This window comes from Cyanistes caeruleus, chromosome 3 (assembly GCF_971803275.1).
Source record: "Cyanistes caeruleus chromosome 3, bCyaCae1.hap1.1, whole genome shotgun sequence".
NCBI classification, from domain to species: Eukaryota; Metazoa; Chordata; class Aves; order Passeriformes; family Paridae; genus Cyanistes; species Cyanistes caeruleus.
In genome coordinates, this window is record NC_141703.1 from 36,550,083 (window position 1) to 36,576,847 (window position 26,765).

General features: G+C 34.1%; 1 long non-coding RNA gene across 1 annotated transcript; it reads right to left on the bottom strand.

The window, feature by feature from the left end:
* Positions 1–7,042: 7,042 nt before the first annotated feature.
* Positions 7,043–15,459, bottom strand: LOC147654085 (uncharacterized). Its single transcript, XR_015285448.1, has 2 exons — positions 10,944–15,459; positions 7,043–10,414 (listed from the first exon to the last, which is right to left on the bottom strand). It is a non-coding gene; the product is annotated as an uncharacterized LOC147654085 (long non-coding RNA).
* Positions 15,460–26,765: the final 11,306 nt, after the last annotated feature.

Here is a 26,765-nt window from a genome sequence, read left to right on the forward strand (position 1 = left end):
TATTATATAAAATCTATGATACAATGATTTTTTTTTTCAGTAGAAGATACATCTACTTGTTATTTTTTGGGGTTTTTTTTTACATTGTTGATACATATCTTAATTTCAACCTTTAAAAATGGCAACATCTGTTAGTAAGAAAGCAATAAACATGGATCAAGACCCATCTTAGAAAGTGTAGTAAAACCTGCTTAAAAACAGCCTTTAATCAAGACACTTTTCTTAATAAACTTTCACTGGAATAAAAACAATTCAGAGGTTTTGCAATGGTAAGATAAGATAGCCTGATCAAAATTATCTTTTAATACCCAAGCTCCAGTAAAAAAACTTCACAACATTAGAGCTTTTTATACTAAAAGCAATTTTTAATAATTCAGCTCCAAGACAAGATGAAGAATTCATGACAAGAAGAAAATAAGCTAGAGAGAGAATACCATAGACCATTAACCCTCTCTCCTGCTTCAGGTGTTGGGTCCCAGATCAGGACCTGCAGGAACAGCTCCCACAACTTTAAGTATCACTGTGTAAGATATGTAAGAAATCTTACAACTAGATATTCAAGAGATTCAATCGTTAAGTTAAAATATGGTTTCTTTTAACTAGTGAATGAAAAGAATAATTGTCTGTGGAAATGATGAAGACAAGTCAGTTTACTCTAATTTCTGTCTACATATTTTAAGATAGTCAATGTCCACATTTGTATCTCTTCGTTAGGAACCTAGGATAATTCATTTTGGAGACAACTTCCAGCATGGTTAGCCCAGATCCTGTGGACTTTAGCCAAATATCTAAGGCTAAGATATCTAAGGACAGAAAATATCTAAGGACAGAACCAATATGACCTCTCGTGGCAGCGTGTCTTTTACTTAACTGTTGCGAAAAAGCTTGTCCTATCCAGCCTAAACCTCTTTGGTTTCAATTTATCTCTGTTGTCCCTCATCCTGTCACAATGAACCACTGTGAGGAGTGAAATTGTCCTCACAGTTACCTTCCTCCTTCAGGAGAGTGTCTGTGAGGTGCTCCAAAGCCACTGGGGCACCAGGCTGTACAAACCTCCCTCTCCCAGCCTCCCCTTGTGGGGCAGCTACTCCAGTCTTATCTTGGTGTTTTTCCACTGAACTTACTGCAGAATGGTACTTCCAAACTGGACATAGCATGTGTGAGAGCTAGATGAGGCAGGTAAAAATTTTCATTGCTCCTGCTGATGCAGCCCCAGATGTTTTTTTCCTGCCAGGGTTTGCTGAAGGTTCCTGTGTGGCTCACTGTACCCGGTGCCCATTCCCCAGATCTGTTCTTCCCTCAGTACATCCCAATCCTGATTCTTCTTCAAAGCTCTGTGAGTTCTAATTTAAACAATCAAAAGTATCTCAATCTTTCTACAAAATAATCCAAACCTAAGAGAAGACATAGAAAACATAGAAGAAACCTACAATCTTAACCATTTGCTGTATAAACCATGGATGGATACATTCTTCTATTCTAGAAAAATCCATACTAGATTCTAACCAGGTTATCCAGCTGACTAGAAATAGAGAACATGCAACACTCATTTTTAAGGCACTCAGACCGATCCCTACATTTAAAAAAAGAGTCCTAGAGGCACTGGATTATTTTTACTTTTGTTTCCAGGACATTTGTTACTAAAGGACGTAAACTTTGTAGCTAAGTCTTTCTTAAGTTTAAAAGGTAATGAAGGAATTTATGAGAAATCAAATAAGAAGTTTGTCCCAGGGGCAGACTCGGAGTGTGTCTCTAAAACTAGAACCACAAAAGTTCATTTCATCTGATTTAGCTACTTCAAGTTGCTCAGATTTCAACTATGTATTACAGCTGCACATATGCCTATTGCTGAACAAAATATCAGCAACAAACACCTTTAATCAAATAAAAATTATTTATTTTTGATACAATTAAAAGCAAATGAAACACAGAATCAATTTCAATTAGTCTCAGTTGTAGGAGATTTTACACCAGCTCCTAACTGCATTCTAAATGTCTGTCCTAACTATCAAATTATAGGATATTATGTGGAAAACATTTAAAAACCATCAGTATCCAGCATGGATACTGATACTAGCTGGTTAATTGAAATAGGTTGTGGAAGATTATAATTTTTTCATTCCCTGTGAAACAGATATTTGAAATGGAGAGTAAGGTCATCCTGTTGCTGTATTTTTTTTCCCTCTATTCCTCCAACAGTCCTTTCTTGCCTCTCAATATTTGTTCTGTAAAAAATAAAAGGAACCAACAAGAATACACTTCCTTAAATATTTATGATTGCTTAGGCCACATATTAAGCCATTTTAGCTCAACTTAAAGGTAATTGTTTCTCTCTCTCATGAGGCCGCTAAGTATTACAGGCTCTATTTCTTTGGTTTTTATCGTTAATGCTGGAGTCTGAAGAAAAACCATCCTCAGTAAACCAAGAAAATAACAAATTAATGCCTTTTAAGTTACTAGTCACTGCCCAGACAGGTCAGACTTGAAGTATGTCATTGAAGTACCCTTTAGAAAGCGGAAAGAATACCTCCATAAATAGGGACAGGAGCTCTCTGTGGAATATACAAGGAGATATTACATAATTTGATGTAAAAGGACCTTTTATGAAAAGTGGGAATTTTAATTCCTTTAAGTTCATCTGCGACTCAGACTTGACTAGCCCTAAATATACTTAAAGCTCAAAATACAAGAAAATAATTGTTATAAGTAGTACATAAAACCTAAACCGTGTGGTGATGGTGGTGGTTTTGATTTTCTTACCATTTATTTTTCTTTTTTCTAATTAAAATTATTTTGGAAATCAAATATTTTTGCAGTCAATATAATATAGTGTTAAGAAAACCCAATTCTTAAAATTGTTTGTCAAGGACTCCACTGCTAAGTAGACAGTTTAAAGTTCTCCACTCTTCAAATAAAATATGGTTTTAATATATGGAGGAATAACAAAAATTAATTTGCTTTATCCAAGAACTGTAATTCACTGCCTTGTTGAACTGACTTTTCCGTCTTACATTAGTTAAAATCAAGCTTGGTCTGTGCACTAATTAGTACCTGTTTACCTGAATATTTCAAATGATATTTTAAAAATTCTACAACTACTTGTATATGTATGTTTATTTCAATATAAGAGTGATTTGTTGAAAAGGAATTTTATTTGAGCTCCTGTAAAGAAGGGTCAAAGAAACTGAAATAAATAAATTATGAAATAGAAGACACCTTTCTGTACAGATTTTAGCACCAAGTTACTATGATTGACATATTTATTTGTGTGTAGATAATGCCTTTCGAAATGGCATGATGCAAATATTTTGCACTAAGTAAATATTGTTTCATTTGAATATAGAAGAAACATACAGTCAACAGGAAAACATGCTGGATGTAAAGAAATAAGGGAAAACTGAAAGCAAACACCTTTTTTTTTGCATAAATTTTCTTCATATTAAGTCTATTATATTTTGTTTTGGTTTGTTTTTGTCACTTCTTCAGAGCTAGCATGTAAGTTTGAATAAATGTTTTTGGGCTATGTCTCAGAATATATGCCATTTGAATGAGAACTTTGAAAGAAAAACAACTTTTATGTTTCTAAACTGGCCACGCATGTGGCCACACGTGTTTTATTATTAGTTATTGTTATTTTTTACCTGCTTTAACATTATTAGGTTATTTTCTGAAATATAAATGATGCCCTAATCAATTTGTGCAGCTTCAGCAAAAGTCACTGAAAAATTGAGCCCTATTATAGTCTGAATATTTTGTCAAATACAGGGTACAGGTGGCCAGTCTACACATATTTTTCAAAAGTAGACCAAGTCACTTCTGTGGAGGGCAAGTGTTTGTAGAAAGCATTTCCTTTTCCTGAAAGTGAGATTTAACTGCTAGTTGTCAAAAGTATCATGGTCAGATGAAAAACAACTTCAATAACCTCCCTCCAACTTCTCTAATCTACATTTTTTTTTAACGCTAAAATTTGTTTTTTAGGGTAATGATGAAAAAGTATGTGGAAGTGTCATGCTTGGACAGCATAAATGGAACTTTATATTTCTTTAGGTTGCAGTTTTTAGTTCAGAGAGTCCATTGAGTCCACCTATTAGAGCAAGGAAATTTACACACACAAAAAAAAAATAAAAAGATGAAGGGAATAAATTATTTAATATGCTTGTGGGATCCCTAAGATAGATGGTGATGATGATGACAATGATGATTGTATATCGTGTTTCAAGAATGCTGCTGAGCTTTGTTTTCAAGGTTTAGTAAATATTATGCACTCAGATAGTAGACACAATGAGGGCAGAAAATAAATTTCTCCGTATGAATTTAGATCTTCTCCTCTGTCTACTTGTATCTACTTCAAACTTTTTCTTTCTCAGATATTTCTTCGAAAACATATAATTTCTATTTCCTAATATTTTCATTGAATATTAAAGAGAAAGAAAAAAATATTTTTAAAGGTTATTCCAACTGTTTTAGCCAAATGTTGTCTCATACTTTAGTAACTTATACCTAGCCTTCACTACCAGTTTGCAAAACATCCTTAGATGAGTAGAATTGGCATGACTATGACTCATTTAATCCAAGTCCTTCAGGGAGAAAATTAAAGATTAGGCAGGAGGTATCAGGCCACAGAGAAGTAACAGAACACTATGATACGGGTCTGACCAAAGGTGAATAATATTATTTAAATAATTCAGTTTGAATAACTGATTTATAAAATTCTCTGAATAGCGGTTCAGTAGGCTCCTGTATCAGTAAACCAGCTTGATTAATCAAGTACAGGCTCACACAGACACACCTTTTTTTTCCTGCTGAAAGGCAAAGGGTTTCCTGGGCTGTTCTTAGTTAAATCCAAGAAAACTATTAAGTGAAATTCAAGAGGAACATTTTATTTGGTGGAATTAATTTATTAGTTCATTAGTTCTTTTATTAAGATGTTCCTTTTTTTAAAGAAACTCCTTGTAAAAATTAGTAGGTAAGTAGAAAAAGATATTAACTTTTCATTGCATCAGCTCTTGATTATTTAGGGCATTACAGTCCTCTTAAACTTCTGTTTAATGTATAATAATTGTGTCATGTATGTTACATATATTTAACAAAGTTAGTCAATTAACTTTTATCATCCAACTAGGGTTAAGATACATTTATTTAATAAGTAGGCTTTCTTTTAGTTCCTCTGGTTTTACTTTTTTCTTAAACTTTTTCAAGGATAAGAAATAGAGAAGTCAAAAGGAAATAAGTTTTTGAATTATATAATGATAAAGAACCACACAGGGTTCCTTCATGTGTAACAGTCATAGAACCATAGAATCATAAAGGTTGGAAAAAATCTCCAAAACAGTCCTACCACTGACCTGACACTGCCAAATCCAGAACTAAACCATATCCCCAAATGCCATACCTACACATCTCTTAAGTACCTCCAGGGACTCCACCTCCCTCCTGGGTAGTCTGTTCAGTACTGTCAGTACCTGACAATCCATTCAGTAAGTAATTTTTTTCCTAATATCCAGTCTGAACCTCCTCTAGTGCTACTTGAGGTTGTTTGCTCTTGTCCTTTCACTTGTGACTTGAGAGAAGAGAGTGGCCCCCAGGTGGTTACATTCTCCTTTAAGGTAACTGTAGAGAGCAATGAAGTTTCTCCTGAGCCTCCTTTACTCCAGGCTAAACAACTCCAGCTCCTTCAGCCGCTCCTCATAATGCTTGTTCTTGGTCACATGGGAGGACAAAAAGCCACAGCCCCAGAAGTCCCCCCTTCCTCCTTTTTCCCTTCTCATATGCTGACCATGGTGCCTTATGGTATAAAGTATCCCTTTGGTCAGCAGCGGCCAGCTGTCCTGTTTCTGTCCCCTGCCAGCTCCTTGGGCACCCCCAGCCTGGTCACTGCTGGGATGAGAGGCAGAAAAAGCCTTGATTCTGTGCAAGTGCTGCTCAACCAGAACTAAAATAGTTAAACAGCGCTGTTTTCATCACAAATCTAAAACACAACTCCCTACCACATACTATGAAGAAAATTTTATCCCACACAAAATCATACACTTGATCTTACCCGATTATACTGGTCTCCAGGAAAAGTAACATACACAACAGATATAAGTTATACTTCAATGGTATAGATGATATACACATATTTGTATGATGCACTGAATTTTCAATCCCTTTTTGATTAACATAACTTTTGAAATCCAGAGTAGCTATTCACGCTTGATAATTTTATATTCTCTATCTAAAAGTGCTTTCTAGTATTAGGCTAAAATTTAATGCATTTTATTTTCTTTGCATATATGTAAATTAATTTGTTCATTATGTTTTTCCTTAAGAATAAGAATGAATGGATATCAATAAAAAAATCAATCACTTCTTTCAGAATTAAGATTGAAATTAAAACATATTTCATTTTTGAACTATTCTCCTTAGGTTCTAAATATTTTCCCTGTGGCTCAGAAAAATTAATAGTCCTGAGTCACAAAACAGGTAGTTTTACCATGAAGACAAAAAAAGTGTTTAGATCTTCTGTATTCCTCTGTATTTTACATGAACACTGTTTTCAGTCTAATATTATTGGTGAGATAAAATTTTCTTCCTTTAAAAGATTCTATATGGCTACAACAACTGCTTACCTATAGTTTTATTTTCTGCTTGATTATTTGTGGATTTAATTCAATATCTGGTTTAAATCAGTTTTACTTCAAGATCCTTAGATTATATTGCCATATGACTGATACTTGAAGTCAATAGTAAAGGTTCACTGCAACGATGACAGGCATCACAGAAAAATAAATGTCGGTTTTATAACGTAGTTAGTTTAAAATGAATGATGAAGATATTGTACTTTAAAATCTCAGGTCCAAAGCTGAAGACTATATAAACAATTAGCCAAATTGGCTAATCCTCAGTTGAGTGTTGAATGGCTGCAGTTTATATGAAATATCATCATATTTCTTTTGGTAGAACAACATTCAGTTCTTCTCACAGTAAATGATACATTTGCATAATAAGCTGATCAGTAGAGCTATGAAGATGTCTCTGATATGCTTCAAGTATCATACCATTTTCTTTTTTTTAATTCAAAACTACTACATTCAGGAACAAATGGGTCATCACTTTTTTAAAGTCATGACTATAACATCAGCAAATTATTAATAGTATAATAATTGATCTGTAATCAGAAGGCTTAACCTTCTTAAGCTGATGGTGAAACAGATGTCTAGGATCATAAAAACAACTTCTTTTTTTTTTTTAATGAAACATCTGAATTTGTTATTAGGGCTTAACACAGGTGTAGATTTTAAAATACAGTGGCAAAAAAAGAAAGAAAACACTGGCTATCATATAAATCTGCACTATCTTATATTTGTTTAAATGTTGATTCATTTCTTAAAGAGAACAACCAACTATTTCCGTTGAATTGACCAGGCAGAATATTTAGGCTTCAAAAATCTGTAGCTTCATTTAGAATTTCTTTCTAAACAAAGATTTCTAAGTGTGTGTTTCAGCAGCTGTCTTGTCAGGTTTCTGAAAGAGAAAAATTAAAGCCCTACTATATTTATTCCATGTCTTCTCAGTGAGTGATCTAATATGGGAGTTAATTTTATTTTCTGTTTATCGGGAATAAGGCTTATCAAAGACGCCGTATGTAAGTAATTATGAGAAACTGTCACACAGATGGTGGATAATAATGTGTAGCTGGGGAGGATAATTTCTTCCTTTTGACAAGCAAAGAGAAATGGCATTTGACTTCTCTTCAGAAATGATAACACTCAGCTCTTGACAGAGATAGTCTGCTTCCATTTTCCTAAGCAAAGGAGGTCTAATGTTGATAATAGTCTGCTTCCATTTACCTATGGAAAGGAGACCTAATGTTGGTAATCAACATGTCTTTCAGAGAGCTGGCCGTTGCCCTTCCTCACTTTAATGTTTCATTAACTTTCAAATTCCCAAGTGGTTACTCTACCTTTGGGGTGTCTAATTGTGGAGTTGAGCCTGGCAAGGAGAAAATGGGCAGTGAACTGTGTTTACATGGTTTGCATTGAGAGGAGTTAGAGAATGAATATGGCTAAATTTATCTTTACTGTTGTTCAGATGCCTTTCTTATATACATTCCATTCTGGAATATCTGTACAACTTGCAGAACTTTTGGGATATTTAAGCATGTTGGTATTTATTTCCTGGACTTTACTGATGAAGATTAGTAAAAAGTGAAATTGTAGTCAGTGTGCATGGTCATGTGTTAAAATTAATTTTTTGATGGGAAGCTTGTATCTAGTGTCTCTGGAAGGGCATTAATCTCTCCCATGGTAAAGGCTGAGACAAACTTTTCGGTGACTATTTTATTCTCACTGACCCAAAGGTGCGTGCTCTTGCCAAGCTAAAAACAAGCTTCCTGAAAGCCAATGAGCAGGAATCATCTCTAAGGGATTTTTGCAATGTGAATCAGAAAAGGCATTTTGGGGGACAGAGACAATTTCCAGAAGAAATTGTACTGGTAACTAGAACATTTTGTCTAAGATTTTTTACGTTACTGCAATTTTGAATCTCTGCTTGATTTTGTGTTCCAGGAAGGTGGTTCTGTTTTTGAAATATATGTCCAGCTTGTTGTGAAGAATTAGTTGCCAGTGTTTGCTTTAACTTAAGTAAAGTTATGCAGACTTTCTATATATTTCTAGTTTAGAATGGCTCTGATACCTAGAGATGATTTTACTAAGTCTTTAATTTCCATTTATGATTCTTATCATCCTAAATGATTCTATGAAATCACTAAGCTATTATTTTTTGTTTCATAGTTTCATTTTCAAATACAGACTTTAGCATATATGTTCATATATCTGCATTTATATTTTATTATGTCATGATCACTTCTGTTACAGTGGTTGAGAAAAAAATATTTGAAAGAGAATGATAACATTTTGAAAACTTTTAAAGTTTGCATAAATCAGCCTTATTGCAGTGGTAAATGCTTATTCAATCAAAGGCAGTAAATTAAATGGGTTGCAAGGGTGAGAGAGAGTTAAAATGAGAATTGTTTTGGGCCCCAAGCTAAGTGTGTAGTTCTGTACATTACGTGTAAGTTCACTAGCAAGTAAAAATTGTTAAATAAGAGGAGTAGCTAGTAGAAGGAAAAGGTTATCTTCAATGAATAGTGAACATTACACATTTAAATGTCAGCCTGGGCTTCAGTGAAGCTTTTGTGCTCAGTGAGAAGGTTAACAAATCACTAACAAATACTGCTAAAAACATGAGATAAGGCATCACTTGAGAAAAATGCACAAGTAGTTTTCTTACCAAGAAGTTAAAATGGGAACATTCAAGTGATAACACTTTAATGAGAAAAAATAAACTGTCCTTCTCCATAATCTTGTTTTTATTTGTGTTCTGTCTACTTTCTCTCAAAAAGAAATCCATGTTTCACTAAGTCACTTCATTAATCTTTTGAGAGCAAGAATAGAAAACTCATAGAGCACATGCTGCTGCTTTGGATTCTCAGGTGCTTTGATAAGAGCACAAGCTAGTGTTTATTACTGATTCTCCAAAACTTGATATTTTGCAACTGTCAAAAACTGAATAGTGGAAGGACTTTACAACTCACAACACAGAGTAACATGAATTATATTGTAGATTTCTGTAGATGCAAACTACTCTATCATCATATGTGGGTGAGTCTTATGACAGTTGAACTATGGCCTTCTAAAAATTGTCATAGTGTAATTAACAAGCAGAATATCCCAAAAGACAGGAGCTATATATAAAACCAGATATTCTTGGATCTAAGATTAAATAAGTTAAGGTATTCTAGTATGTAATATAGCAGAAATTATAGAATTATAGAATATCCTGAGTTGGAAGAGTCATATAAGGATCACAGAATCAGAGATTTAATGAGGTTGGAAAAGACCTCTGAGATCATGGAATCCAACCTATGACAGAACATGATCTTGTCAACTAGACCATGGAGTGCCACTTTAGTCAATCCTTAAACACTTCTAGGGATGGTGACTCCACCACCTCCCTGAGCAGCCCATTTCAACATCTAATCACCCTTTCTGTGAAGAAATTCTTCTTAATGTCCAAACCAAACTTGCCCTGTTACAGTTTAAGACTATGTCCTCTCAATCTATTACTTGTTGCCTGGGAGAAGAGGCTAACTCCAGCCTGTCTAAAACCTACTTTCAGGCAGCTGTAGAGAGTGATAAGGCCACAGCTAAAAAAAAACCCAGGTCCCTCAGCAGCTCCTCAAAGGACTTGTGCTCCAGACCCTTCACCAACTCCATTGCCCTTATCTGGATATCCTCCAGCCAGGACCTCAATGTCTTTCCTGGATTGAGTGGCCCAGACCTGGACACAGGGATCATGCTGTGACCCCACTAGTGTTGAGTACAAGGGGACAGTCACTGTCCTGTGGTTGTTGCTGCTGGACATGCCATTGCTTGTTGGGAAGGTAGAATTAGAAAGAAATTATAAATATGACTTTGTAGCCAGAAAGGCTAAGGAAGAAATACAAATGATAGCACGGTTTGAATAATTCAAAGAAACCGGGCTGGTATGCCAGAACACATTCTTTCCTGCAATAAAACCAAGCTGAGACCCCTCATCCCAGCCTTATAAGGAAAGGTCTGAAGGACCCTGAGATAACTAAAAATATGCAAAAATAGCGATTTCTATAGGTTGTACACAAATGTTACTATATTAGTATACTTAGAAAGATTGGTTAGTTAAGGAATAGAATATTCAAAGGTATAGGTTATATAAGTAGTGGTATAGAAGAGCTCGGTCTCTTTTTTCTCTTGCTTGCTCTTTTTTTCCGTCTCTCTTGCCCTCTCTCTTGCCCTCTCTTGCCCTCTCTTGCTCTCTCTCTCTACCTCTCTACCCCACGCCCTGAAATAAACTTCTAACACTTAACTCGATTATAGAGGTCTTTGCCGTGTCTCTGACCGTCCCCAGAAAGCGTCTCCTACAATTGCTGATACAGGTCAGGATGTCACTGGCCTTCTTGGCTACCTGGGCACACTGATAGCTCATGTTCAGTGGCTGTCAACCAGCACCCCCATGTCCTTCTCTTCTGACCAGATTTCCAGCCACTCTGTCCTGTCTATCGCTCTGTATGGTGTTATTGTGGCCAAAATGCAGGACGTGTAGCTTGGTCTTTTTAAACCTCATACCACTGGTCTCAGCCCATCAATCCAGCTCCCTCTAGAAGGTCCAGATCCCTCTACAGAGCCCTTACACCCTTCAGCAGACTGACACTCCCACTTAGTTTGGTGTCATCCACAAATTTACTGAGGGTAAAATCAATCTTCTCATCCAGACCATCAATAGGGATTGAATAGCCCTGGGCCCAATAATGATCCTTAGGGAACACTACTAGTGACCAGAAACAAAATAGATTCCATTCACCACCACTTATTGAGCCCATCCATCCATCCATCCATCCATCCATCCATCCAGTTTTACCCAGTGAAGAGTGAACTTATCCAATTCATGGGCTGCCAGCTTTTCCAGCAGCATGCCATAGAAGATGGTGCCAAAGGTTTTTCTCAAGTCCAGGCAGACAACATCCACAGGTCATTGCGTTCAGCTCCTGGGTATTTACAGCACAACCCAAAAATCACCATGTCCCTGAGAACATTGTCGAAGTACTTGACAAGCTTGGTGTCACCACCACCTCCCTGGGAAACCTGTTCCACTGTTCCAGTTCTTAACCACCTTCTAGGTGAAGGACCTTTTCCAGATATCCAATCTAAACCTCCCCTGACACAGCTTTATGTCATTCTCTTGGATTCTGTCACTGATCACTGAAGAGAAGAGATCAGTGTCTGCCCCTCACTCCTCCCCATGAGGAAGTTGCAGACTGCAATGAGATCTCCCCTCAGTCTCCTCTTCTCCGAGCTGAAAAAGCCAACTGACCAAGGCTGCTCTTCATACAGCTTCCCCTCTAGATCCTTCACCAACTTCATGCCCCTACTTCAGACTCTCTCTGATAACATTAGATTCTTCTTATATTGTGGCACACAAAACTGCACATGATCTGGAGAGGTATTTCCAGAAATGCTTTAATGGCTGTCTAAACCCACTAAGTTTAATGCAATCATCTTATAAACATTTATTAGCAAAAGGAAACACTTGAGAAAATTTTTGAAAGAAGGGAAGTGGTCACAAGGAGTAATAAGTAGTGGATATGGACTCAACTAAATAATTTTTCTTCTATTTTCTTCCTAATCACAATGATTTGCAGTAAATGTGAAAAAAGTATGCCATGGACAGATTACAAAACATGAACATGAACATGAACAAAACCTCTAAAGATAAAAGTCTCATAACACTGTAAGAGTTATCTCAATAATATAAATAGAGGAAGTCAATCAATTACAGCCAAAAGAACAAGCTTAATATGTTTCCCACAAAAAGTACTTAGACTTCCTCAGGAAAAAAATCCAAGTGTATCCTTTGTGTGTATTGTTTTCCAAGCAGAAGCAAAACTGAAATACAGCTAGACATATCAAGAAGTTTTAAATTAAATGGATGAACTCCTGTCTACTGAAATTAAAAACTTTTCATAAAGTAAATAAATTACCAGAACAGAAATTAACAGCCTAACAATGAATTGTGGGAACAACGCTGCATGGAAGTGAAACATGAGTTTCATTGGTTTTTCTACCACAAATTTAGCTGCTGAACATGACGATTGTTACTTGTTACATTCAGAGATGAATGAATAATTAAAAGACAAAACCAACAATGAATAATTTATTCAATGAATTTGGCTGTTGTTTTTTTTCTACAGCCTAATTATCTCAACTTTCTTAAATGTATTCATTATGCAAATTAATTCAGCTAATAGTCATTTACATTCTTAAGAGATTGGATTTAATTATCCAAAGGGTATGTTGCTTATAGTATTTGTGACTGGTCAAAAAAAGTCAAACAGAATTACTTATATCACCTGACTGGTTAAATAAATACCCAGTTAGTGAAACTATACAGCAGTAAAATTATCAGCATGTATGGCCAAATACAAGCTTTGAAATACACCTTTTAAAGAGTTGTGCTGATGTGTAAACCTTCAGACATTTTCTTTCAAGAAACAAAAGGAATTAATTCAAAACCTGAAAAAGAAATATTTCTTTAGCTCTAACTCTCTTTCAACTTCTGCAAGCTGAACGAGTTTTTTAAGGAAATTAACCTTGTATGTTTACACTGGTACATTGTAATAAACTGTTTCTGACCACTCTTACAAGCATAACCCTTAGGTAGAGGGACCATTGGTATGACTCAGGACAGTTCTAACAGTTTAGTAACTCAAATTCCAGTACAGTGATATTATGATCCTTTAAAAGTGTTGTCTATGACCAAAGGGAAAAAAAAAAAAAAAAAAGTCCATTACTATTATAGTTCATGAAAAGGAAACTGAAAATATTTCAAGACTTATCTGTCAATGGTTTTCCTTCAGAGCTATGTCTGCTTTTCATTGAAGTGCGTCTCTTAAGCATAGTCAAATATGTTGCTACTCATGACTGGCAACAACTTCATTAAATAACTACCTTATGAAGGTCTACTACACTGATTTGCTGAAATTTCAAGTTTGAGCTTCAACAGTAATGTCTCAGAAACAAATTTTTTGCTCACCCATTGCCAGAAACAAGAGGTTTTCTTTGTCTTACAATTACCATGACAATTAATGCTTACTTTTGAAAAAGACATCAGAACTTAAACAAAATATTCAACAAATAATCCTAATGTTTTGATCTGCTAGATTTTATATTTCTTCCCTATAAGTAGAATTTTTTGTTGGTAGTATTGTCATAGATGGTCTGAGACATTTAACATTTTCAAAGCATATAAAAACATCAACATTTTTAAAGTTTTTAAAACAGTGGTAGACCTTTTCATAATTCAAAACTCATGATAGCCTGTATCTGATATCAAAAACTAAGTAACAAGTTCATAAAAAAATCTTCAGCTAATAAAATTTCTCCCAGATGATAAAGTGAGAAGGAAAACAAAACTGATTTCCTGTAATATAGAGCATCAAGTTTTCTTGATTTTAAGTGGTCTAGGGAATTCAAAAATTCTTAGCACTGCATGTCATTTGCAGTTTAAAGGTGTTGTGAGGAAAGGCAAAGAATGCCACAGCTGAAAGCTTGAGCTCCTTTGAGCTGTTAAAGTCTTATTTAAAAGCAAAACTGTTAAACAGAAGCAGAAAACATTTTACTGCTTTTCATAGTAAAAGCAGATTCTTACTTGATCTGTAAAGTCTTTTTGAGTCTGGGCTAAGAATTAAGTTATATGATTAGTAGGAAGCTACTCCATGTTGCTGTGGTGTAGGTCACATGTAGCTTTCTAGGTGTTCTAAACTCTTCAGAAATTTTGATTCAAAATACCTATACGTTTCTAGAAAAGGACCTGAAGGCAACTTATCTATCCAATATTGGTCATGTCTCATAAATGCAATGGCTGGTAAAACCCAGAGTATGAGAAAGCAGACACAAGGCTCTGTTGTTAACACCTCTGAAGAACTTGTGTTAAGCCCAGATTTCTCCACTATTGTGCGCTATTGTTTTGCTTTTGTACAAGGCACCTGAATTTCAAAAGATGTATATGTCACTTGCAGGGTCAATGTTCTCTTAATCTCTGCCTGATATTAAATATGACAAACTGTCTTTCAAATTGTTTACTATTTAACTGTATAGCATGTTCAAAGTCATGTACAAACTACTTATAACCAAAGAAGACGATTGAGATTTGACCAAATAATAACATCAGAATCCCAAAAACACTGACCTGAAAAATTCAATGAGCCAGGCAGATATTACACACCTGTTTGCCACAGACAGTGCAAGATTAAAGAAATTAATTTAAAGCATATTAAAGTGTAAGGCTTTATGCTTTTCAGTTTTGATCTTATTTTTAAATGATGCAGAGCAATAGAGAAATCAATAACATATGGACTTACCTGATTGACTTCTTGGCAAACAGCCTCTTCTTTTTAGATATGTTTTTATAGAAATAAATGAGGATGTCTTACAAATGTGCAGTTTACTATTTTAATACACAATTTATGAGATTTATTATTTCAGTTTCCAAAAGTAGTTTGTAGGACATAAGGCAGCATTACTTATTCAAAATGTGTGCCATTATTCATAATAAATTCAATAAAAGAAATATAATATGTAGTTTAGTTTTTATACTTCAACAGCCTTTTCTATCCTAAAAATAAAAGGCTTAAAAGGTGAGAAAGAATCATTTTGACAGTACCAGAGTAGTCTGAAACAGGCCAGTGGATGGGTAGCTCATATTGTCAGCAGTTATTGTGGAAAACACATTAACTTCTAACAATGTTATAATGTGACCTTATACTTGCAGATAAAGTTTCTTGTGTAAGAAATGTAGCCTAGTAAAGATCTAAAGCAAAAAGCTCCTATAGCTCAGGAAAAAAATTCAACGTATTATATTATCTCAGATAAAAAAAGAAAATATATTCCTGTATTACCAATGGCAAAATTCAGAAGATCATTGAGTACTGAGAGAAAAGTACCATTAGAATATCCAGGTGAAAGAAGTCTGCTAAGAGGGTTTTCTTTCACTTTTAATTGTTCAAGTATGTTTTCCAATGCATTCAAGGCACTTTTAACTATGAATGCATCTTAGGTTATAAGGCTTCCCAGAAGACAAAGAAGTTACTCACTGAAGCTGTTACTGCCTTGTGCTCTGTGTAGTGGATGATTTCTTAGCAGTTTAAGAGTTGCATTTGGCACATGAGAGGAAATAATAAAGTATCTTTAGAGTAACACATATAATTTATATTCGATTTTATTATGCATTATGATCTCTTTCGAACAATATAAAATGCCAAACAGAAAGAGTCTGAAGTGGTTGCATGATTATTCAGAAATATCTTCAGACTTGAAGGATAGAGATGATGTCAATAGATGTCAATAGATGTGTTTTGGCTCTGCTTTCCCCCAAAATGTTGCTGTATCATAGGAAGTGCTATCTTACTTCCAATGCATTGTTGTTGCCAGGGCCTGAATATGAGACATTTCATTTATTGTTTTAAATTTCTGGATGAGATGTAAAATATTTTTATAATGGGAGAGGAAGAATAGTAAGGTAACTCCTTGCTCTTAGAAATGATACAATTCATGGAAAACAAGCCCAAATGAATACAAATCACAGAGTACACTACCTAAAGAATGATAAAATGCTACAGTTCTATCTGGATTATTATAAAAGTACTTGGAGGGAAAAAAAAACAAAAAAAAAAAACCCTCAAAACAAACAGAACAAAATGAAACCAAACACAAACCCAGCAATAAATGGAAGCACATATTAAATTCAGAAGAAGTAGTTGGGTAGATGAAAGCCAAAAAGGATTGGAAGACTTTTATTTAGTAATGATATATTTGTTTGGGTTTGGCTTTTATAGCTATGCATTTTAACTACAATAGCATCTTTTGACAAAAATTAGGAATTACATTATCTTAGTTCAAAATTCATACAGATATTTATATTGGAATTATAATTTAATTGATGTAATTAATTTAATCATCATTTTCAATTAATTAATTTTCTCATGATCTGTAGGAAATATGGTATTCTCAAACTGAATTTTTATATATAGGGTGCTTACTTTATGTAGATTAGAGGAAAAGATATTTTTCCTGGGGAGAAATGTTTAATTATTGTGTTTTAGAGATCAGTAGGAAAAGTGTAACCACTAAATTCAATTAATTTAAGCAAATTTAAACAGAATTTAAAGCAATTGGGGAGGCACAGAAAATTGAGAAGTGGAAGCTGTAGCAGTAATGCCTAAAGCTATGCCTAGGGATAAGCTTCTAGCTGGCTAAGATCAGAATTAGTAGGTTAAACAGTACATGTGTCACTACCATACATTTCTTATCATGAAGAATTAAATGACATGTTCTTCAGACTACAAGAGGAAACCTCACATTTACTGGCCTGACTCCTTGTGGGGGTCTGCAACCACCCCATTATCTGCAGGAGGAACAGAGCAGGGCATGAATATCCAGGAGATTTCACAAGTGATAGAGGAGCCAACAAGGAGGAGTGTTCTTCTGGATCTCCTACCTGTATAAATATAGTAAAATATTCTGATGATTTACATTATATTCACTTTCCTACTTTCCCCTGCTGATGTATTAAGCCAAAAATTTTTATTTCATGAGCAACACTTAACAACAGCACAGTACCTGCAAAATGTTGTTATGGATATAAATAGCAAAATTTCTCAGATACAGAGGGGTTTTTTTGGGTAATAAATAAATTAAAAGTAATTTTCACCTTGGAAAATATCATTATTGTAGGTAATAGTTCATGTGTTTTTAAAGGTAAACATCTTTTATTTTCCTACCAGACTTGAATTTTACACATAAATTTTTGACAATTGGACTCATGGAATGTAAATGTCCCATATTCTAATAACTTTTGACAAAACATGTAAAAAGGAAATAGTTGCATTTATTTACTAACACAAACATTTATAAACAAAGACATATGAATTAAATAATACCTTAAAATGGAACCCTGAACAAATAGATGTCTGGTTAGTTAAGCAATATACACGAGCTTGTTCAGGGTATGTTTTAGCACTTCATTAGTGCTCTGATCACTGCTTCTGCTCTCTTTGGCAGCACTCTTTCTCATTTATTTTTTATACTGCAGTAGCTTCCACATCTCTCACACACCCCTCTTTAAACTGTCAGCTATAGCTGTGACAGTTTAGTCTAGTGAATGGGACATGGGAATGTGCCTAAAACTCCTTGACTGGCATTTTGGCAGCTAAATATAAGTTTATGGGTCTATGTGCAAAAGGGAGTGGAGGAATGTATTCCCAAGGGACTTTCCACAAGTTGATCAAGCTGAGTTCATGGTGATTGCTAAAATTTTTATATTGCAGCTACTTAGCTGGGATACCCCATGGGTATCCCATGTGATAACTTTAACTACAATCAAAATTATATAACAGGCATTATAAAATCAGTAATAAGGTATCCCAAAATGGATCTAAGATGATTAAGCATTGGACATGATGTCCATGTCATAGTCTGTATATATTCTTAGAGAGAAAAACTTTGCCAGACATCTCCTGATCCCCTCTAAAAAGATGTGGTTTATATTTATTAGAAGTGGCAAACTGAATGGGGCAGAAGGGAGACTCTTGAATATTTTAAATTTCCTACTGAAGCTAGAGAGTGAATAATGTCTTAGAAAACATTTTTGTTTATAAAAAATATTTGAAAATGTGCACTTGAAAGTGCACATTTAACACTTATTTCTTTCAATTTCAGTATAAGCCATGGAAAATTCCTTCAGGAAATCAAAACTACTAATAAAGGACAGATAGAAGGGACCTTATCTTGACTAGAGTAAAGGAGACCCCACTATGCATATCTGTGAACACTCATCCCACTGGTCCCAGAGATAAAACCTTGTAAAGTCCCTGTAATGTCAGCTGAAGTTGTTGCAACTACCTGTACATTTTCAGCAGGCAAAATATTGTTTGAGTGCTCTGTAATTTGTTTTAGATAAAATCAGACACATTGAATCAGGTTACAAGTTGAACTTTTTGATCTTCCTCGGCAGAATGAATATCATTTAAACCACTCCCACACCAGTTTTAACCACTTCATCAGTTCCCTTTACAGTATCATCCTCTATCATTTAACCAGGCTTGCCAGAAAGCACAGGATCTTTAATCTTTGGAGTTACAGTTCTTGCTTTCCTTTGCTTCTTTCCTTCAGGTTGAACATGAGGAAATGTCCTCTTTGGTAGAGAAGCTTACTCACATAACTTAGTGCTGACATACAGTGAACAGTTGACAATACCACTTAATGCCAACTAACATCTTTAGAGATTCTGGGCTGGATTGAAATTAAATTACTACATGACAATAGTTCTATTTGAATATGCTAATAAAGATATATGATGTTGGAGCTATCCAGAGCTGAGGCAGATAGGCAGCCTGTGAGATTTCCCTTCAAAAAGCCAACACAAATTGACAGCATCTCTCCTGATTATATACTGCTTTCTGAAGGATACCTGACCCAGGCATTCTTCAGCTGTGTCATGTACAAAATAGCTGCAGTTGGGCTGACTGGGTAATACAGTACTGGGAAAAGGTTAGAGACATATTTCAGGGAGTATTAAAGAACTCCAAAGTTATTTGTCTCAAAAGCAGCTATTGTGTTATCTTTAACAGTGATCCTCCTTTTCCTGTGGACAGCTGTGATTGCTTCTTCTGACCATTTTTTTTTTCCATTGTGAAGTTAATCTCAAGTTAATAGAAATTAATAGAAATACTAAACATTATTATAAATTGAATTAAAGTGTATAAATCTTTCTCTTTTATAAAACTCCTGCCTGCACAGAACAGCTGTAATCTGAATTAGTAGATGGCTGTTGATATGGTGAGAATGAGCAAGAGAGGAGTATTTAAGCCAGGTACAGACATAAGAAGATATCAGTGAATCACACAGTGGGTTTCAGTTTTTGGTCATGTGCCACGAGTAATTTTAGCAAAATAAATTGCATCAATTTACTTAAGTTTTTTACTGAATGAAACTATCAGTACGTAGAGAACTAATTTCAAATTAGGTTCATAAATTTAATAGACCAATGTAGCTCTTCTGTAAGGACAAAAACTGAAGTGCTATCATCTTCTATTAACAAATACAAGGTCTCAAGGAATAAAGAGCTGCACTGACCATATGTATATTTTTTAGAAAATAATGGAATCTTTTTATTTCTCTTAAAAAATGATACAGCAGTATTGATGCTATTTCACATAGTGATGTTCTGAAATGTTCAAGCATCAGAAATGCTACCATTGTCACCATTTAAAACAGCTTCCAAATTAGATTTGCAGATGTAAACACAGCAACAGTATGATTCTTTCTGGGATAAAGAACAGATATGTTAGATAAGTTTGTAAAAAATATTTTCCCAACCATGATTTTTTTTTTTTTTTTTTGTACTTGTATTCATATCTTTTCAAAACATTTAACTGTTTACAATCTTGGTCATGACTATACAAAACACATTAATGAACCTGTCTCCTATCTTAAAACATTATCAAATTAATAATTTCTGCTGAAAATGTCAAATTTTGTCAGAGTACTGATGTTCAAAAGGACCTTATTATCATTGTGTCACTTTAACTATCAGAAAAGGAATTTCCTGAGATCAGGAGAAATATTTTTTTCTGTATAAGGTAAAATTTGCCTCTTACCATTAACACAGACTCTTTCATCTCAAGGTAGGTTCATATATTTTGTTTATTTGATTTTTTTCTGCTTGCATTTTTTGCCTTAAAAATAAGTCACAAAGTAATGGGCTTGGGCATTTCAGGCTATCTTTAAGTGGTATGACTGGTTTTCAAGCTGTATCTTACAGGAAACAAAACAAAGTGCAAGAAAGTGAGTACTATTTCCTTATTTCAACACAGAAAATATTTGGTCTCTAAGCTTGTCTTATTCAGACCTTATAGCAAAATCAAACAAGTAAACAACTACCAACAAAACCCCCCAAACCAAAGCAAGCAACAAATCACTAATTTTAGCTTTTATTTATATTTCTACTTTCTCAACATCATGAAGAGAAATATTCTCTAGATATATCTATAACCCATGTGAGGTAAAATAAGCTTTGAATTTAAAACCAGACTGAAATAATATCAATTTACTAAAAATATTTATTTCAGATGAGTTTTTCAGCAATAGCTAAAATGCAGTAAAACCAAAGTTTTACTGTATTTTAAAATATTCAAAAATATAAAAATATTTCAAAAATATTCATATTGTATGATTATTTTGAATGATTCTTATTTGACAGTATGATTCTGTCAAAATTCAGATGTTACATACATTGAGCACGTATATTCATTTTTGATGCTATTTCCACACTTTCAGTGCATGTCAATTAAATCTTTAGTTTGTAATTTTATTAAAATCTGGTTTTTACATCAAATACGTCCTGTTATATATGCCCCTCTCCTTCCTTCCTTCCTTCCTTGCCTCCACTGCTCCCAAAAACCTAAGGAAACAAAATAAACTTGAACCCTGCTAAGATTGCCTTCTACAACTTGATTAAATAAGCATTTAGTTGTTGATACAACTGACTGGTTAACGATTGACACTCTAAGTCTCCTCTGTTAACAGTTTGTTATCACAAGCATTGTAACCAATTAGTGTCAAGCCTTGTTTGCCCAAGATTAATTTTCCAATATCTGAAGTTCAAAATCAGTTTTTCCTGAAATTAATAAGAACACTTGGAATACTTTAACTAAGCACATAGCTTTGAAACTAAAACTTTTGGTGGGTGAATAATGTTTGTAGGCTTTGGTTTTTTTTCTGATTTAAGTATGCCTTTAGAAATAGCTTAGACCATATAAGCTACAAATTTGATAAAGTAATTCATTGTTCTATACATATAAACTTATTTTCTAGAAAAGTTTTTCAAACATTTTAATTTTAAATTTAAAGGGTAGAAATATGGCTAGCATTTCACAAATGGAAAAAAAATTATGAAAGTAAATATCAGTTATGTCCATCCTCATTATTCTAACTACACTGAAATAGGAAATTTTCTAACTAGTTTCAGATGAACAGTTTGATTCATTATTAGACACTATTAAAAAATATTTAGTTCTTAAAGGTAGAAAAATCTTTATATTGCAACAACGATGATTTTTAAGAGCACAAAGTTCATTCTTTTTTTGGTTACATGATTCATTTTTAATTGAAAATGTTAGTACATTGAAGCTAACAAATTCAGTTTCACAGAAAAAAAAGTAAATTTGGGGTTCAGTAAAACTTTGCCATTGGAAACTTTTTGGCTGTTCCATCCATTCAAAGAAAGTTTAGAACAGCCTAGTTGAATAAAATTCAACTTCTTTTTCTGTCATTTATAAAGGAGGCATCTGAATCTTGTTTTCTCTTATGCCTGATAAAAAAAGAAAATGAATGCACCAGATTTTAGAAAACTAATGCACCAGATATGCAACTAATGCACCAGAAAATTAACACATATTACAGGATAAGATGTGTTTAACCATTTGTGACTGTTTGTCTGTTTAGAATCTGGAGTAGAGGGTCTTGTTAAATCATTAGATAGGTAAGTGGAATACTTGTCTGTGCACATATATATCATATGTATTTATTTGTACATATGTATCTGTGTTTGTGTGTGCTAATAATGCATAGCATGCAAAATAAAATTTAGGACTTTGTTGCAATGCAAAGAAAATAAAATGCATGATTATACCCACCCACAAGCACCCACGCACCACCCTCCTCCCTTGAAACACAATTTTGCTGTTGGCCAGATGCACATTTTAATTGTTGTCTAAAGTTAGATCAGTCAATAGAGTATCATGCCTAAAGTTGTTACTTACTGTAATACCCATGACTTATTTTAGAAATATTATTGTTATTGTTGTTATTATTATGAGATTGAGAGAATATGTTATTTTATGACACATTACATAGTTATAACAATGAAATACCTTTTCAGTTTGGACAATTGTTTGTGATTTCATATGAATAGTTCAGATTTGGCCTCAGCCAATCTTAGTCAAGAATTGGACTGTGAAAAATTTCTATATGTAACAGGAGAGATGTCTTTTTTTCCTTGATGTGAAGTGCAAGCTGGGAAAAAGAATGTTTGAGGATCAAGGTGGATGCCTAGGTGTGATTGCAGGTGCCTCACACTGAGTACCATTCCAAGCCTTTCTCACTGGTGCACTGGAACTACATGGAAAGAAAGGCCTGGTGTGTACCTGCACTATTGAATATGTTCAATATTGCTACACCTAAAGCTTTTCTCCCTTTCTTACAGAAAAAAAAATATAAAAAAAAAATATATGTAGAAGTAAGATAAACAGTGGATAAAAAGGAGTTTTATGAGATTTACAGAAAGATCATGAGATCTTTTTGTATCTTCAGATATATATTTTTGTGCTTACAGTGCAGTACAGATCAAAATATTTTTAAAATTCAGTGAAGTATATTTTAAGTGTAACCTACTTTACAGTATCTAACAGCAGCTTCCAGATCAACTGAATGTATAGGTAAACTTCTGAAAGATTTCAGCCATAGTATATTTATTCTACATACAGAGACATTATCAAATACTCAAATAAAAATCAAAATTGTTAAGATAATTATAAAATTATCTACCTACTGTTTAGGCATCATATCAGCATATATTGTCCATATAAAAGATCTAATGCAAGAAATCAAGCACCATTACTAAGTTCCAAATTTATTTTAGAAATATCTTCGTAATCTGCATGCTAAACTCAGTTTAATTTCCCCTGCCTAATATGTCTTAAATTGGTACTTAATTATCCAATTCTGTGGTAAAAACCTGAATGGAAAATAAATGAAAATACTGTAGTCTTCTAGAGTAAAGACAAGCAAGAAATTATTTCCACAACTTCTGGGAGTGGTTAATTCCCACATCCCTGTTAACATCATGTGGCATTAACATTTCATGGGTTTAACTTTCTGACACAAGCATTTTGAAGCAGATAATATGTATCAGCAATAAGCAAACTGTGGTAAGTGAGAAAAATGGAAAAGCCTAAAAAACTCCTCTCTTAAAATGTTGAATGGTTTTGGGCTTTTTTGGGGGGTGTGAATTTTATGACTTCACTCAGTAACGACACTGATCCAGATCTCAGTTGGAAGTGTCACTGTTGTGATTAATTGATAGCCATAATCTAATTCAGGGAAGCATATAATTTTAAATGGAAAACTCATAGATAGAGGACAATTATTACCATAGTAAATGATGAGCAATTCCAATATCAAGTGTCATTCAGGGTCTTGTTATGTCATGCCCCTTCTTTTTTCTTCTTCCCTATGCTCCGAAGCTCGTCCTCATTTCAGTCTTTCAGTATACAAAATATCATTATTTATAAAATTTCTGTACAATTTAAGCTACCACACTGATGCTTAATTCCTTTAAGTAAACGAAATAACACTGAAGATGAAGAGAAAGCAGCCTTCTAAAGAGTCAGCAAAGGCCTACAAGGCTGGTTGTGAGTACAAACACTAAATCGTGGATGGGAACACACACAGTACTCAGAAAGCACCATCTGAGACCAGGGCCAATCTTGCTGTGTACCTGTGTACACAAAGAGGTGGCAAAAGGCAAAGAGCTTGTATTCCATGTGGATCCAGCCTGCAGTCTTTCACAGTTCCTTCACAGGGTGTTGGATGCCACATGACAGGTAATGCAGTTTATGAGAGGTCTCAAAGAAGAACAGACAAAACCTCCCACACAAAAACGTACTAGATAATTTTATTGTTGTTGTTTCCTTTGGGCTTTTGTGAGATCTCCTGTGTTTTCCAGAGTGTCCTACTGGGGACAGTGTGGTACCAGAATCCATCAGTGTGGTTCCACTTGCAGGATCAGGGGCCTATTTTATAAATATAAATTGGTAATGTCTATTTACTTACAAATCAGCATTTAAGTGACATTGCAGCAAGCACTATGCAAGTGTTTATTAAACACCAATTAATTTAAACAGATAGACTGCACCATGTATAAAATAAATACATTTTAGATTATATTAAATGCCTGATTTAATGAGCTACGTTATTGTGCTTATTCTATTCAACATATATTACCTTTGTAAATGCAAGCTTTACTAGGCTGATGAGGATGGATGGAGGATTATCAAGGTATTATCTTTTGTGCATAGTTTGATTCTGGATCTTGTTTTTCTGAAATGCATAATTCATGAGGGATAAGTAGAAAAGGTAACATACTTAGGTAACATACTTTTTATAAGTAACATATATAACAGACTGATATATTTAAAAGTACTCATATAAGAAATGAATAAATATTTTATTATAAACATTTTTTATCTCTTCTATTATTCTCTTTTTGTACACACTTAAGGCTCAAATTTGTATCAAAAGTGTAAAAATATATGCAGCAGTCCAAAGTTAGTGGCAAAATTAAAACGGAAGACAGGCAGAAAGTAAGCATACTGTGCTTGTAATAAAATCATATGTGTATTGAGGCTCAAAATCTGGTTTTATTTGCATTTTTTTTAGCATTTACATTCCTCCAAATATGTTAGAAATTGTCTTGTGCTTAAATATATTAGAACTTCAAGATATACCTTTGATTATATCCTACTTGACAGCATAATTGGAGAATTTAAGCCCAAAATTTTCCTTTAGATCTTTTATCTCTAATAACTGTAAATTAGATGGGGAGAGGTTTTGAGAATCAAGAGATGCATGAAATCACACAAACCGTAATATTTTTGGGGGAATTTTATCTCAACCAAATATTGTTCATATCATGAATACTGTTTGTATTGCACTCTTTGACCAGATATTTCATATAAAACAATTAAGTGATAGCAAATTTAAAATGGAAATCCTGCATCACTAGTATTAGCACTCTCTGAGCATTCTTAGTCTCATTGCCTTCCTCCACTTTCAAAAGGAGGTCTTGCAGTGTGTGACCTGGCTGATTGTCAGGTCATATAATCAGGAAAATGCTGTATCTTCATCAGTATTTCCTCCAAAGATGATTTTGTGAAGAGTTCCATCTAATACCAATATCCTTTGTTTTTGCCTCTCAAAAGCATTTATGACTGCTGCTTGCCCCTGAAAACTTCCCTCTTCATGTGTCCAAAACAAATATTTCTCAGGACATTTGATCTTATAGACAATCCTAATCAGATAAACCTATTAACTGTTATGCCATGCAGGGTTAGTTTGGTCATAGAAGATCAATTGTTCTCTATATAACATCTAGTTCCAACATTAAGTGTTTATAGGAACAGCATGGATTTGCCAGGGTTCCCTGGATATAAAATGTAAAAGTGAAAAACCCTTATGCCTCCTCTCCCAAAATTCTTTGCATATTCAAAGAGCACGTTGAGAAGAGGGTGTACACAAGTTACTCTTACACTGTTTGTTATTTTAGGTGTCAGCTTCTTTTCTCATCCTGCTCATTTCTTCCTCCAAAACATATCTGTTTTTCATCTCCAGATACTACCTTCTACATTCATTAAGTTATTTCTCTTCAAGTAGGTTTTGTGTGGTTTAGAAGGTTTCTTGGTTTGCTTTGGTTTGGTCAGGTTTTTTTGTGGGTTTTTTTTTTTTTTTGCTTTCACTTTGCTATAGTGGTAGAGTTTGCTTATTTCAGTAAGGAAATTGGGGTGTATCCAAAATTAAGCCCAAAGATACTAATTTAAAGTTTAAAACAGTTTCTTTCCTATAGGTTGCACTCTCATCAGGAAGTAAGAAATAATTCAGTATAATGGTCTGGACTAGGCAGAAACAGCTGATGTTTCAATGCCCTTCATTTGCTAATACAAAATAACTTCTACAAACAGATGCTTATACATAAATAAAAAGTACTATCACAATAATTAGAATGAAATGGAGGGTGTTTTAAAAACTTAAATAATAATTTCAATATCTGGATAATATTAAAAAACACTTTATCATATTCTATCATGGCATCCTAATTAGTCTAACACTTATATTTATTTTCCAGCAGTGAATGATGAAACATCTCAGAAGCAGATGTTACATCGTGTAAGTTGGCTGCAAGACAGTGTTGCATTTTCATGTGTGTTTTTGTGTTTCTAGTGATGTAGGAATACTTTTAAATTTATAGCCTCCATTTCAAATGAACAGCATCCACTAATAACACCAAAAAGCCATTTGTCACTTTTGCCTACATAGTGGAACCCATTCACTGACGTTTGGTTAATATGCCCTGTG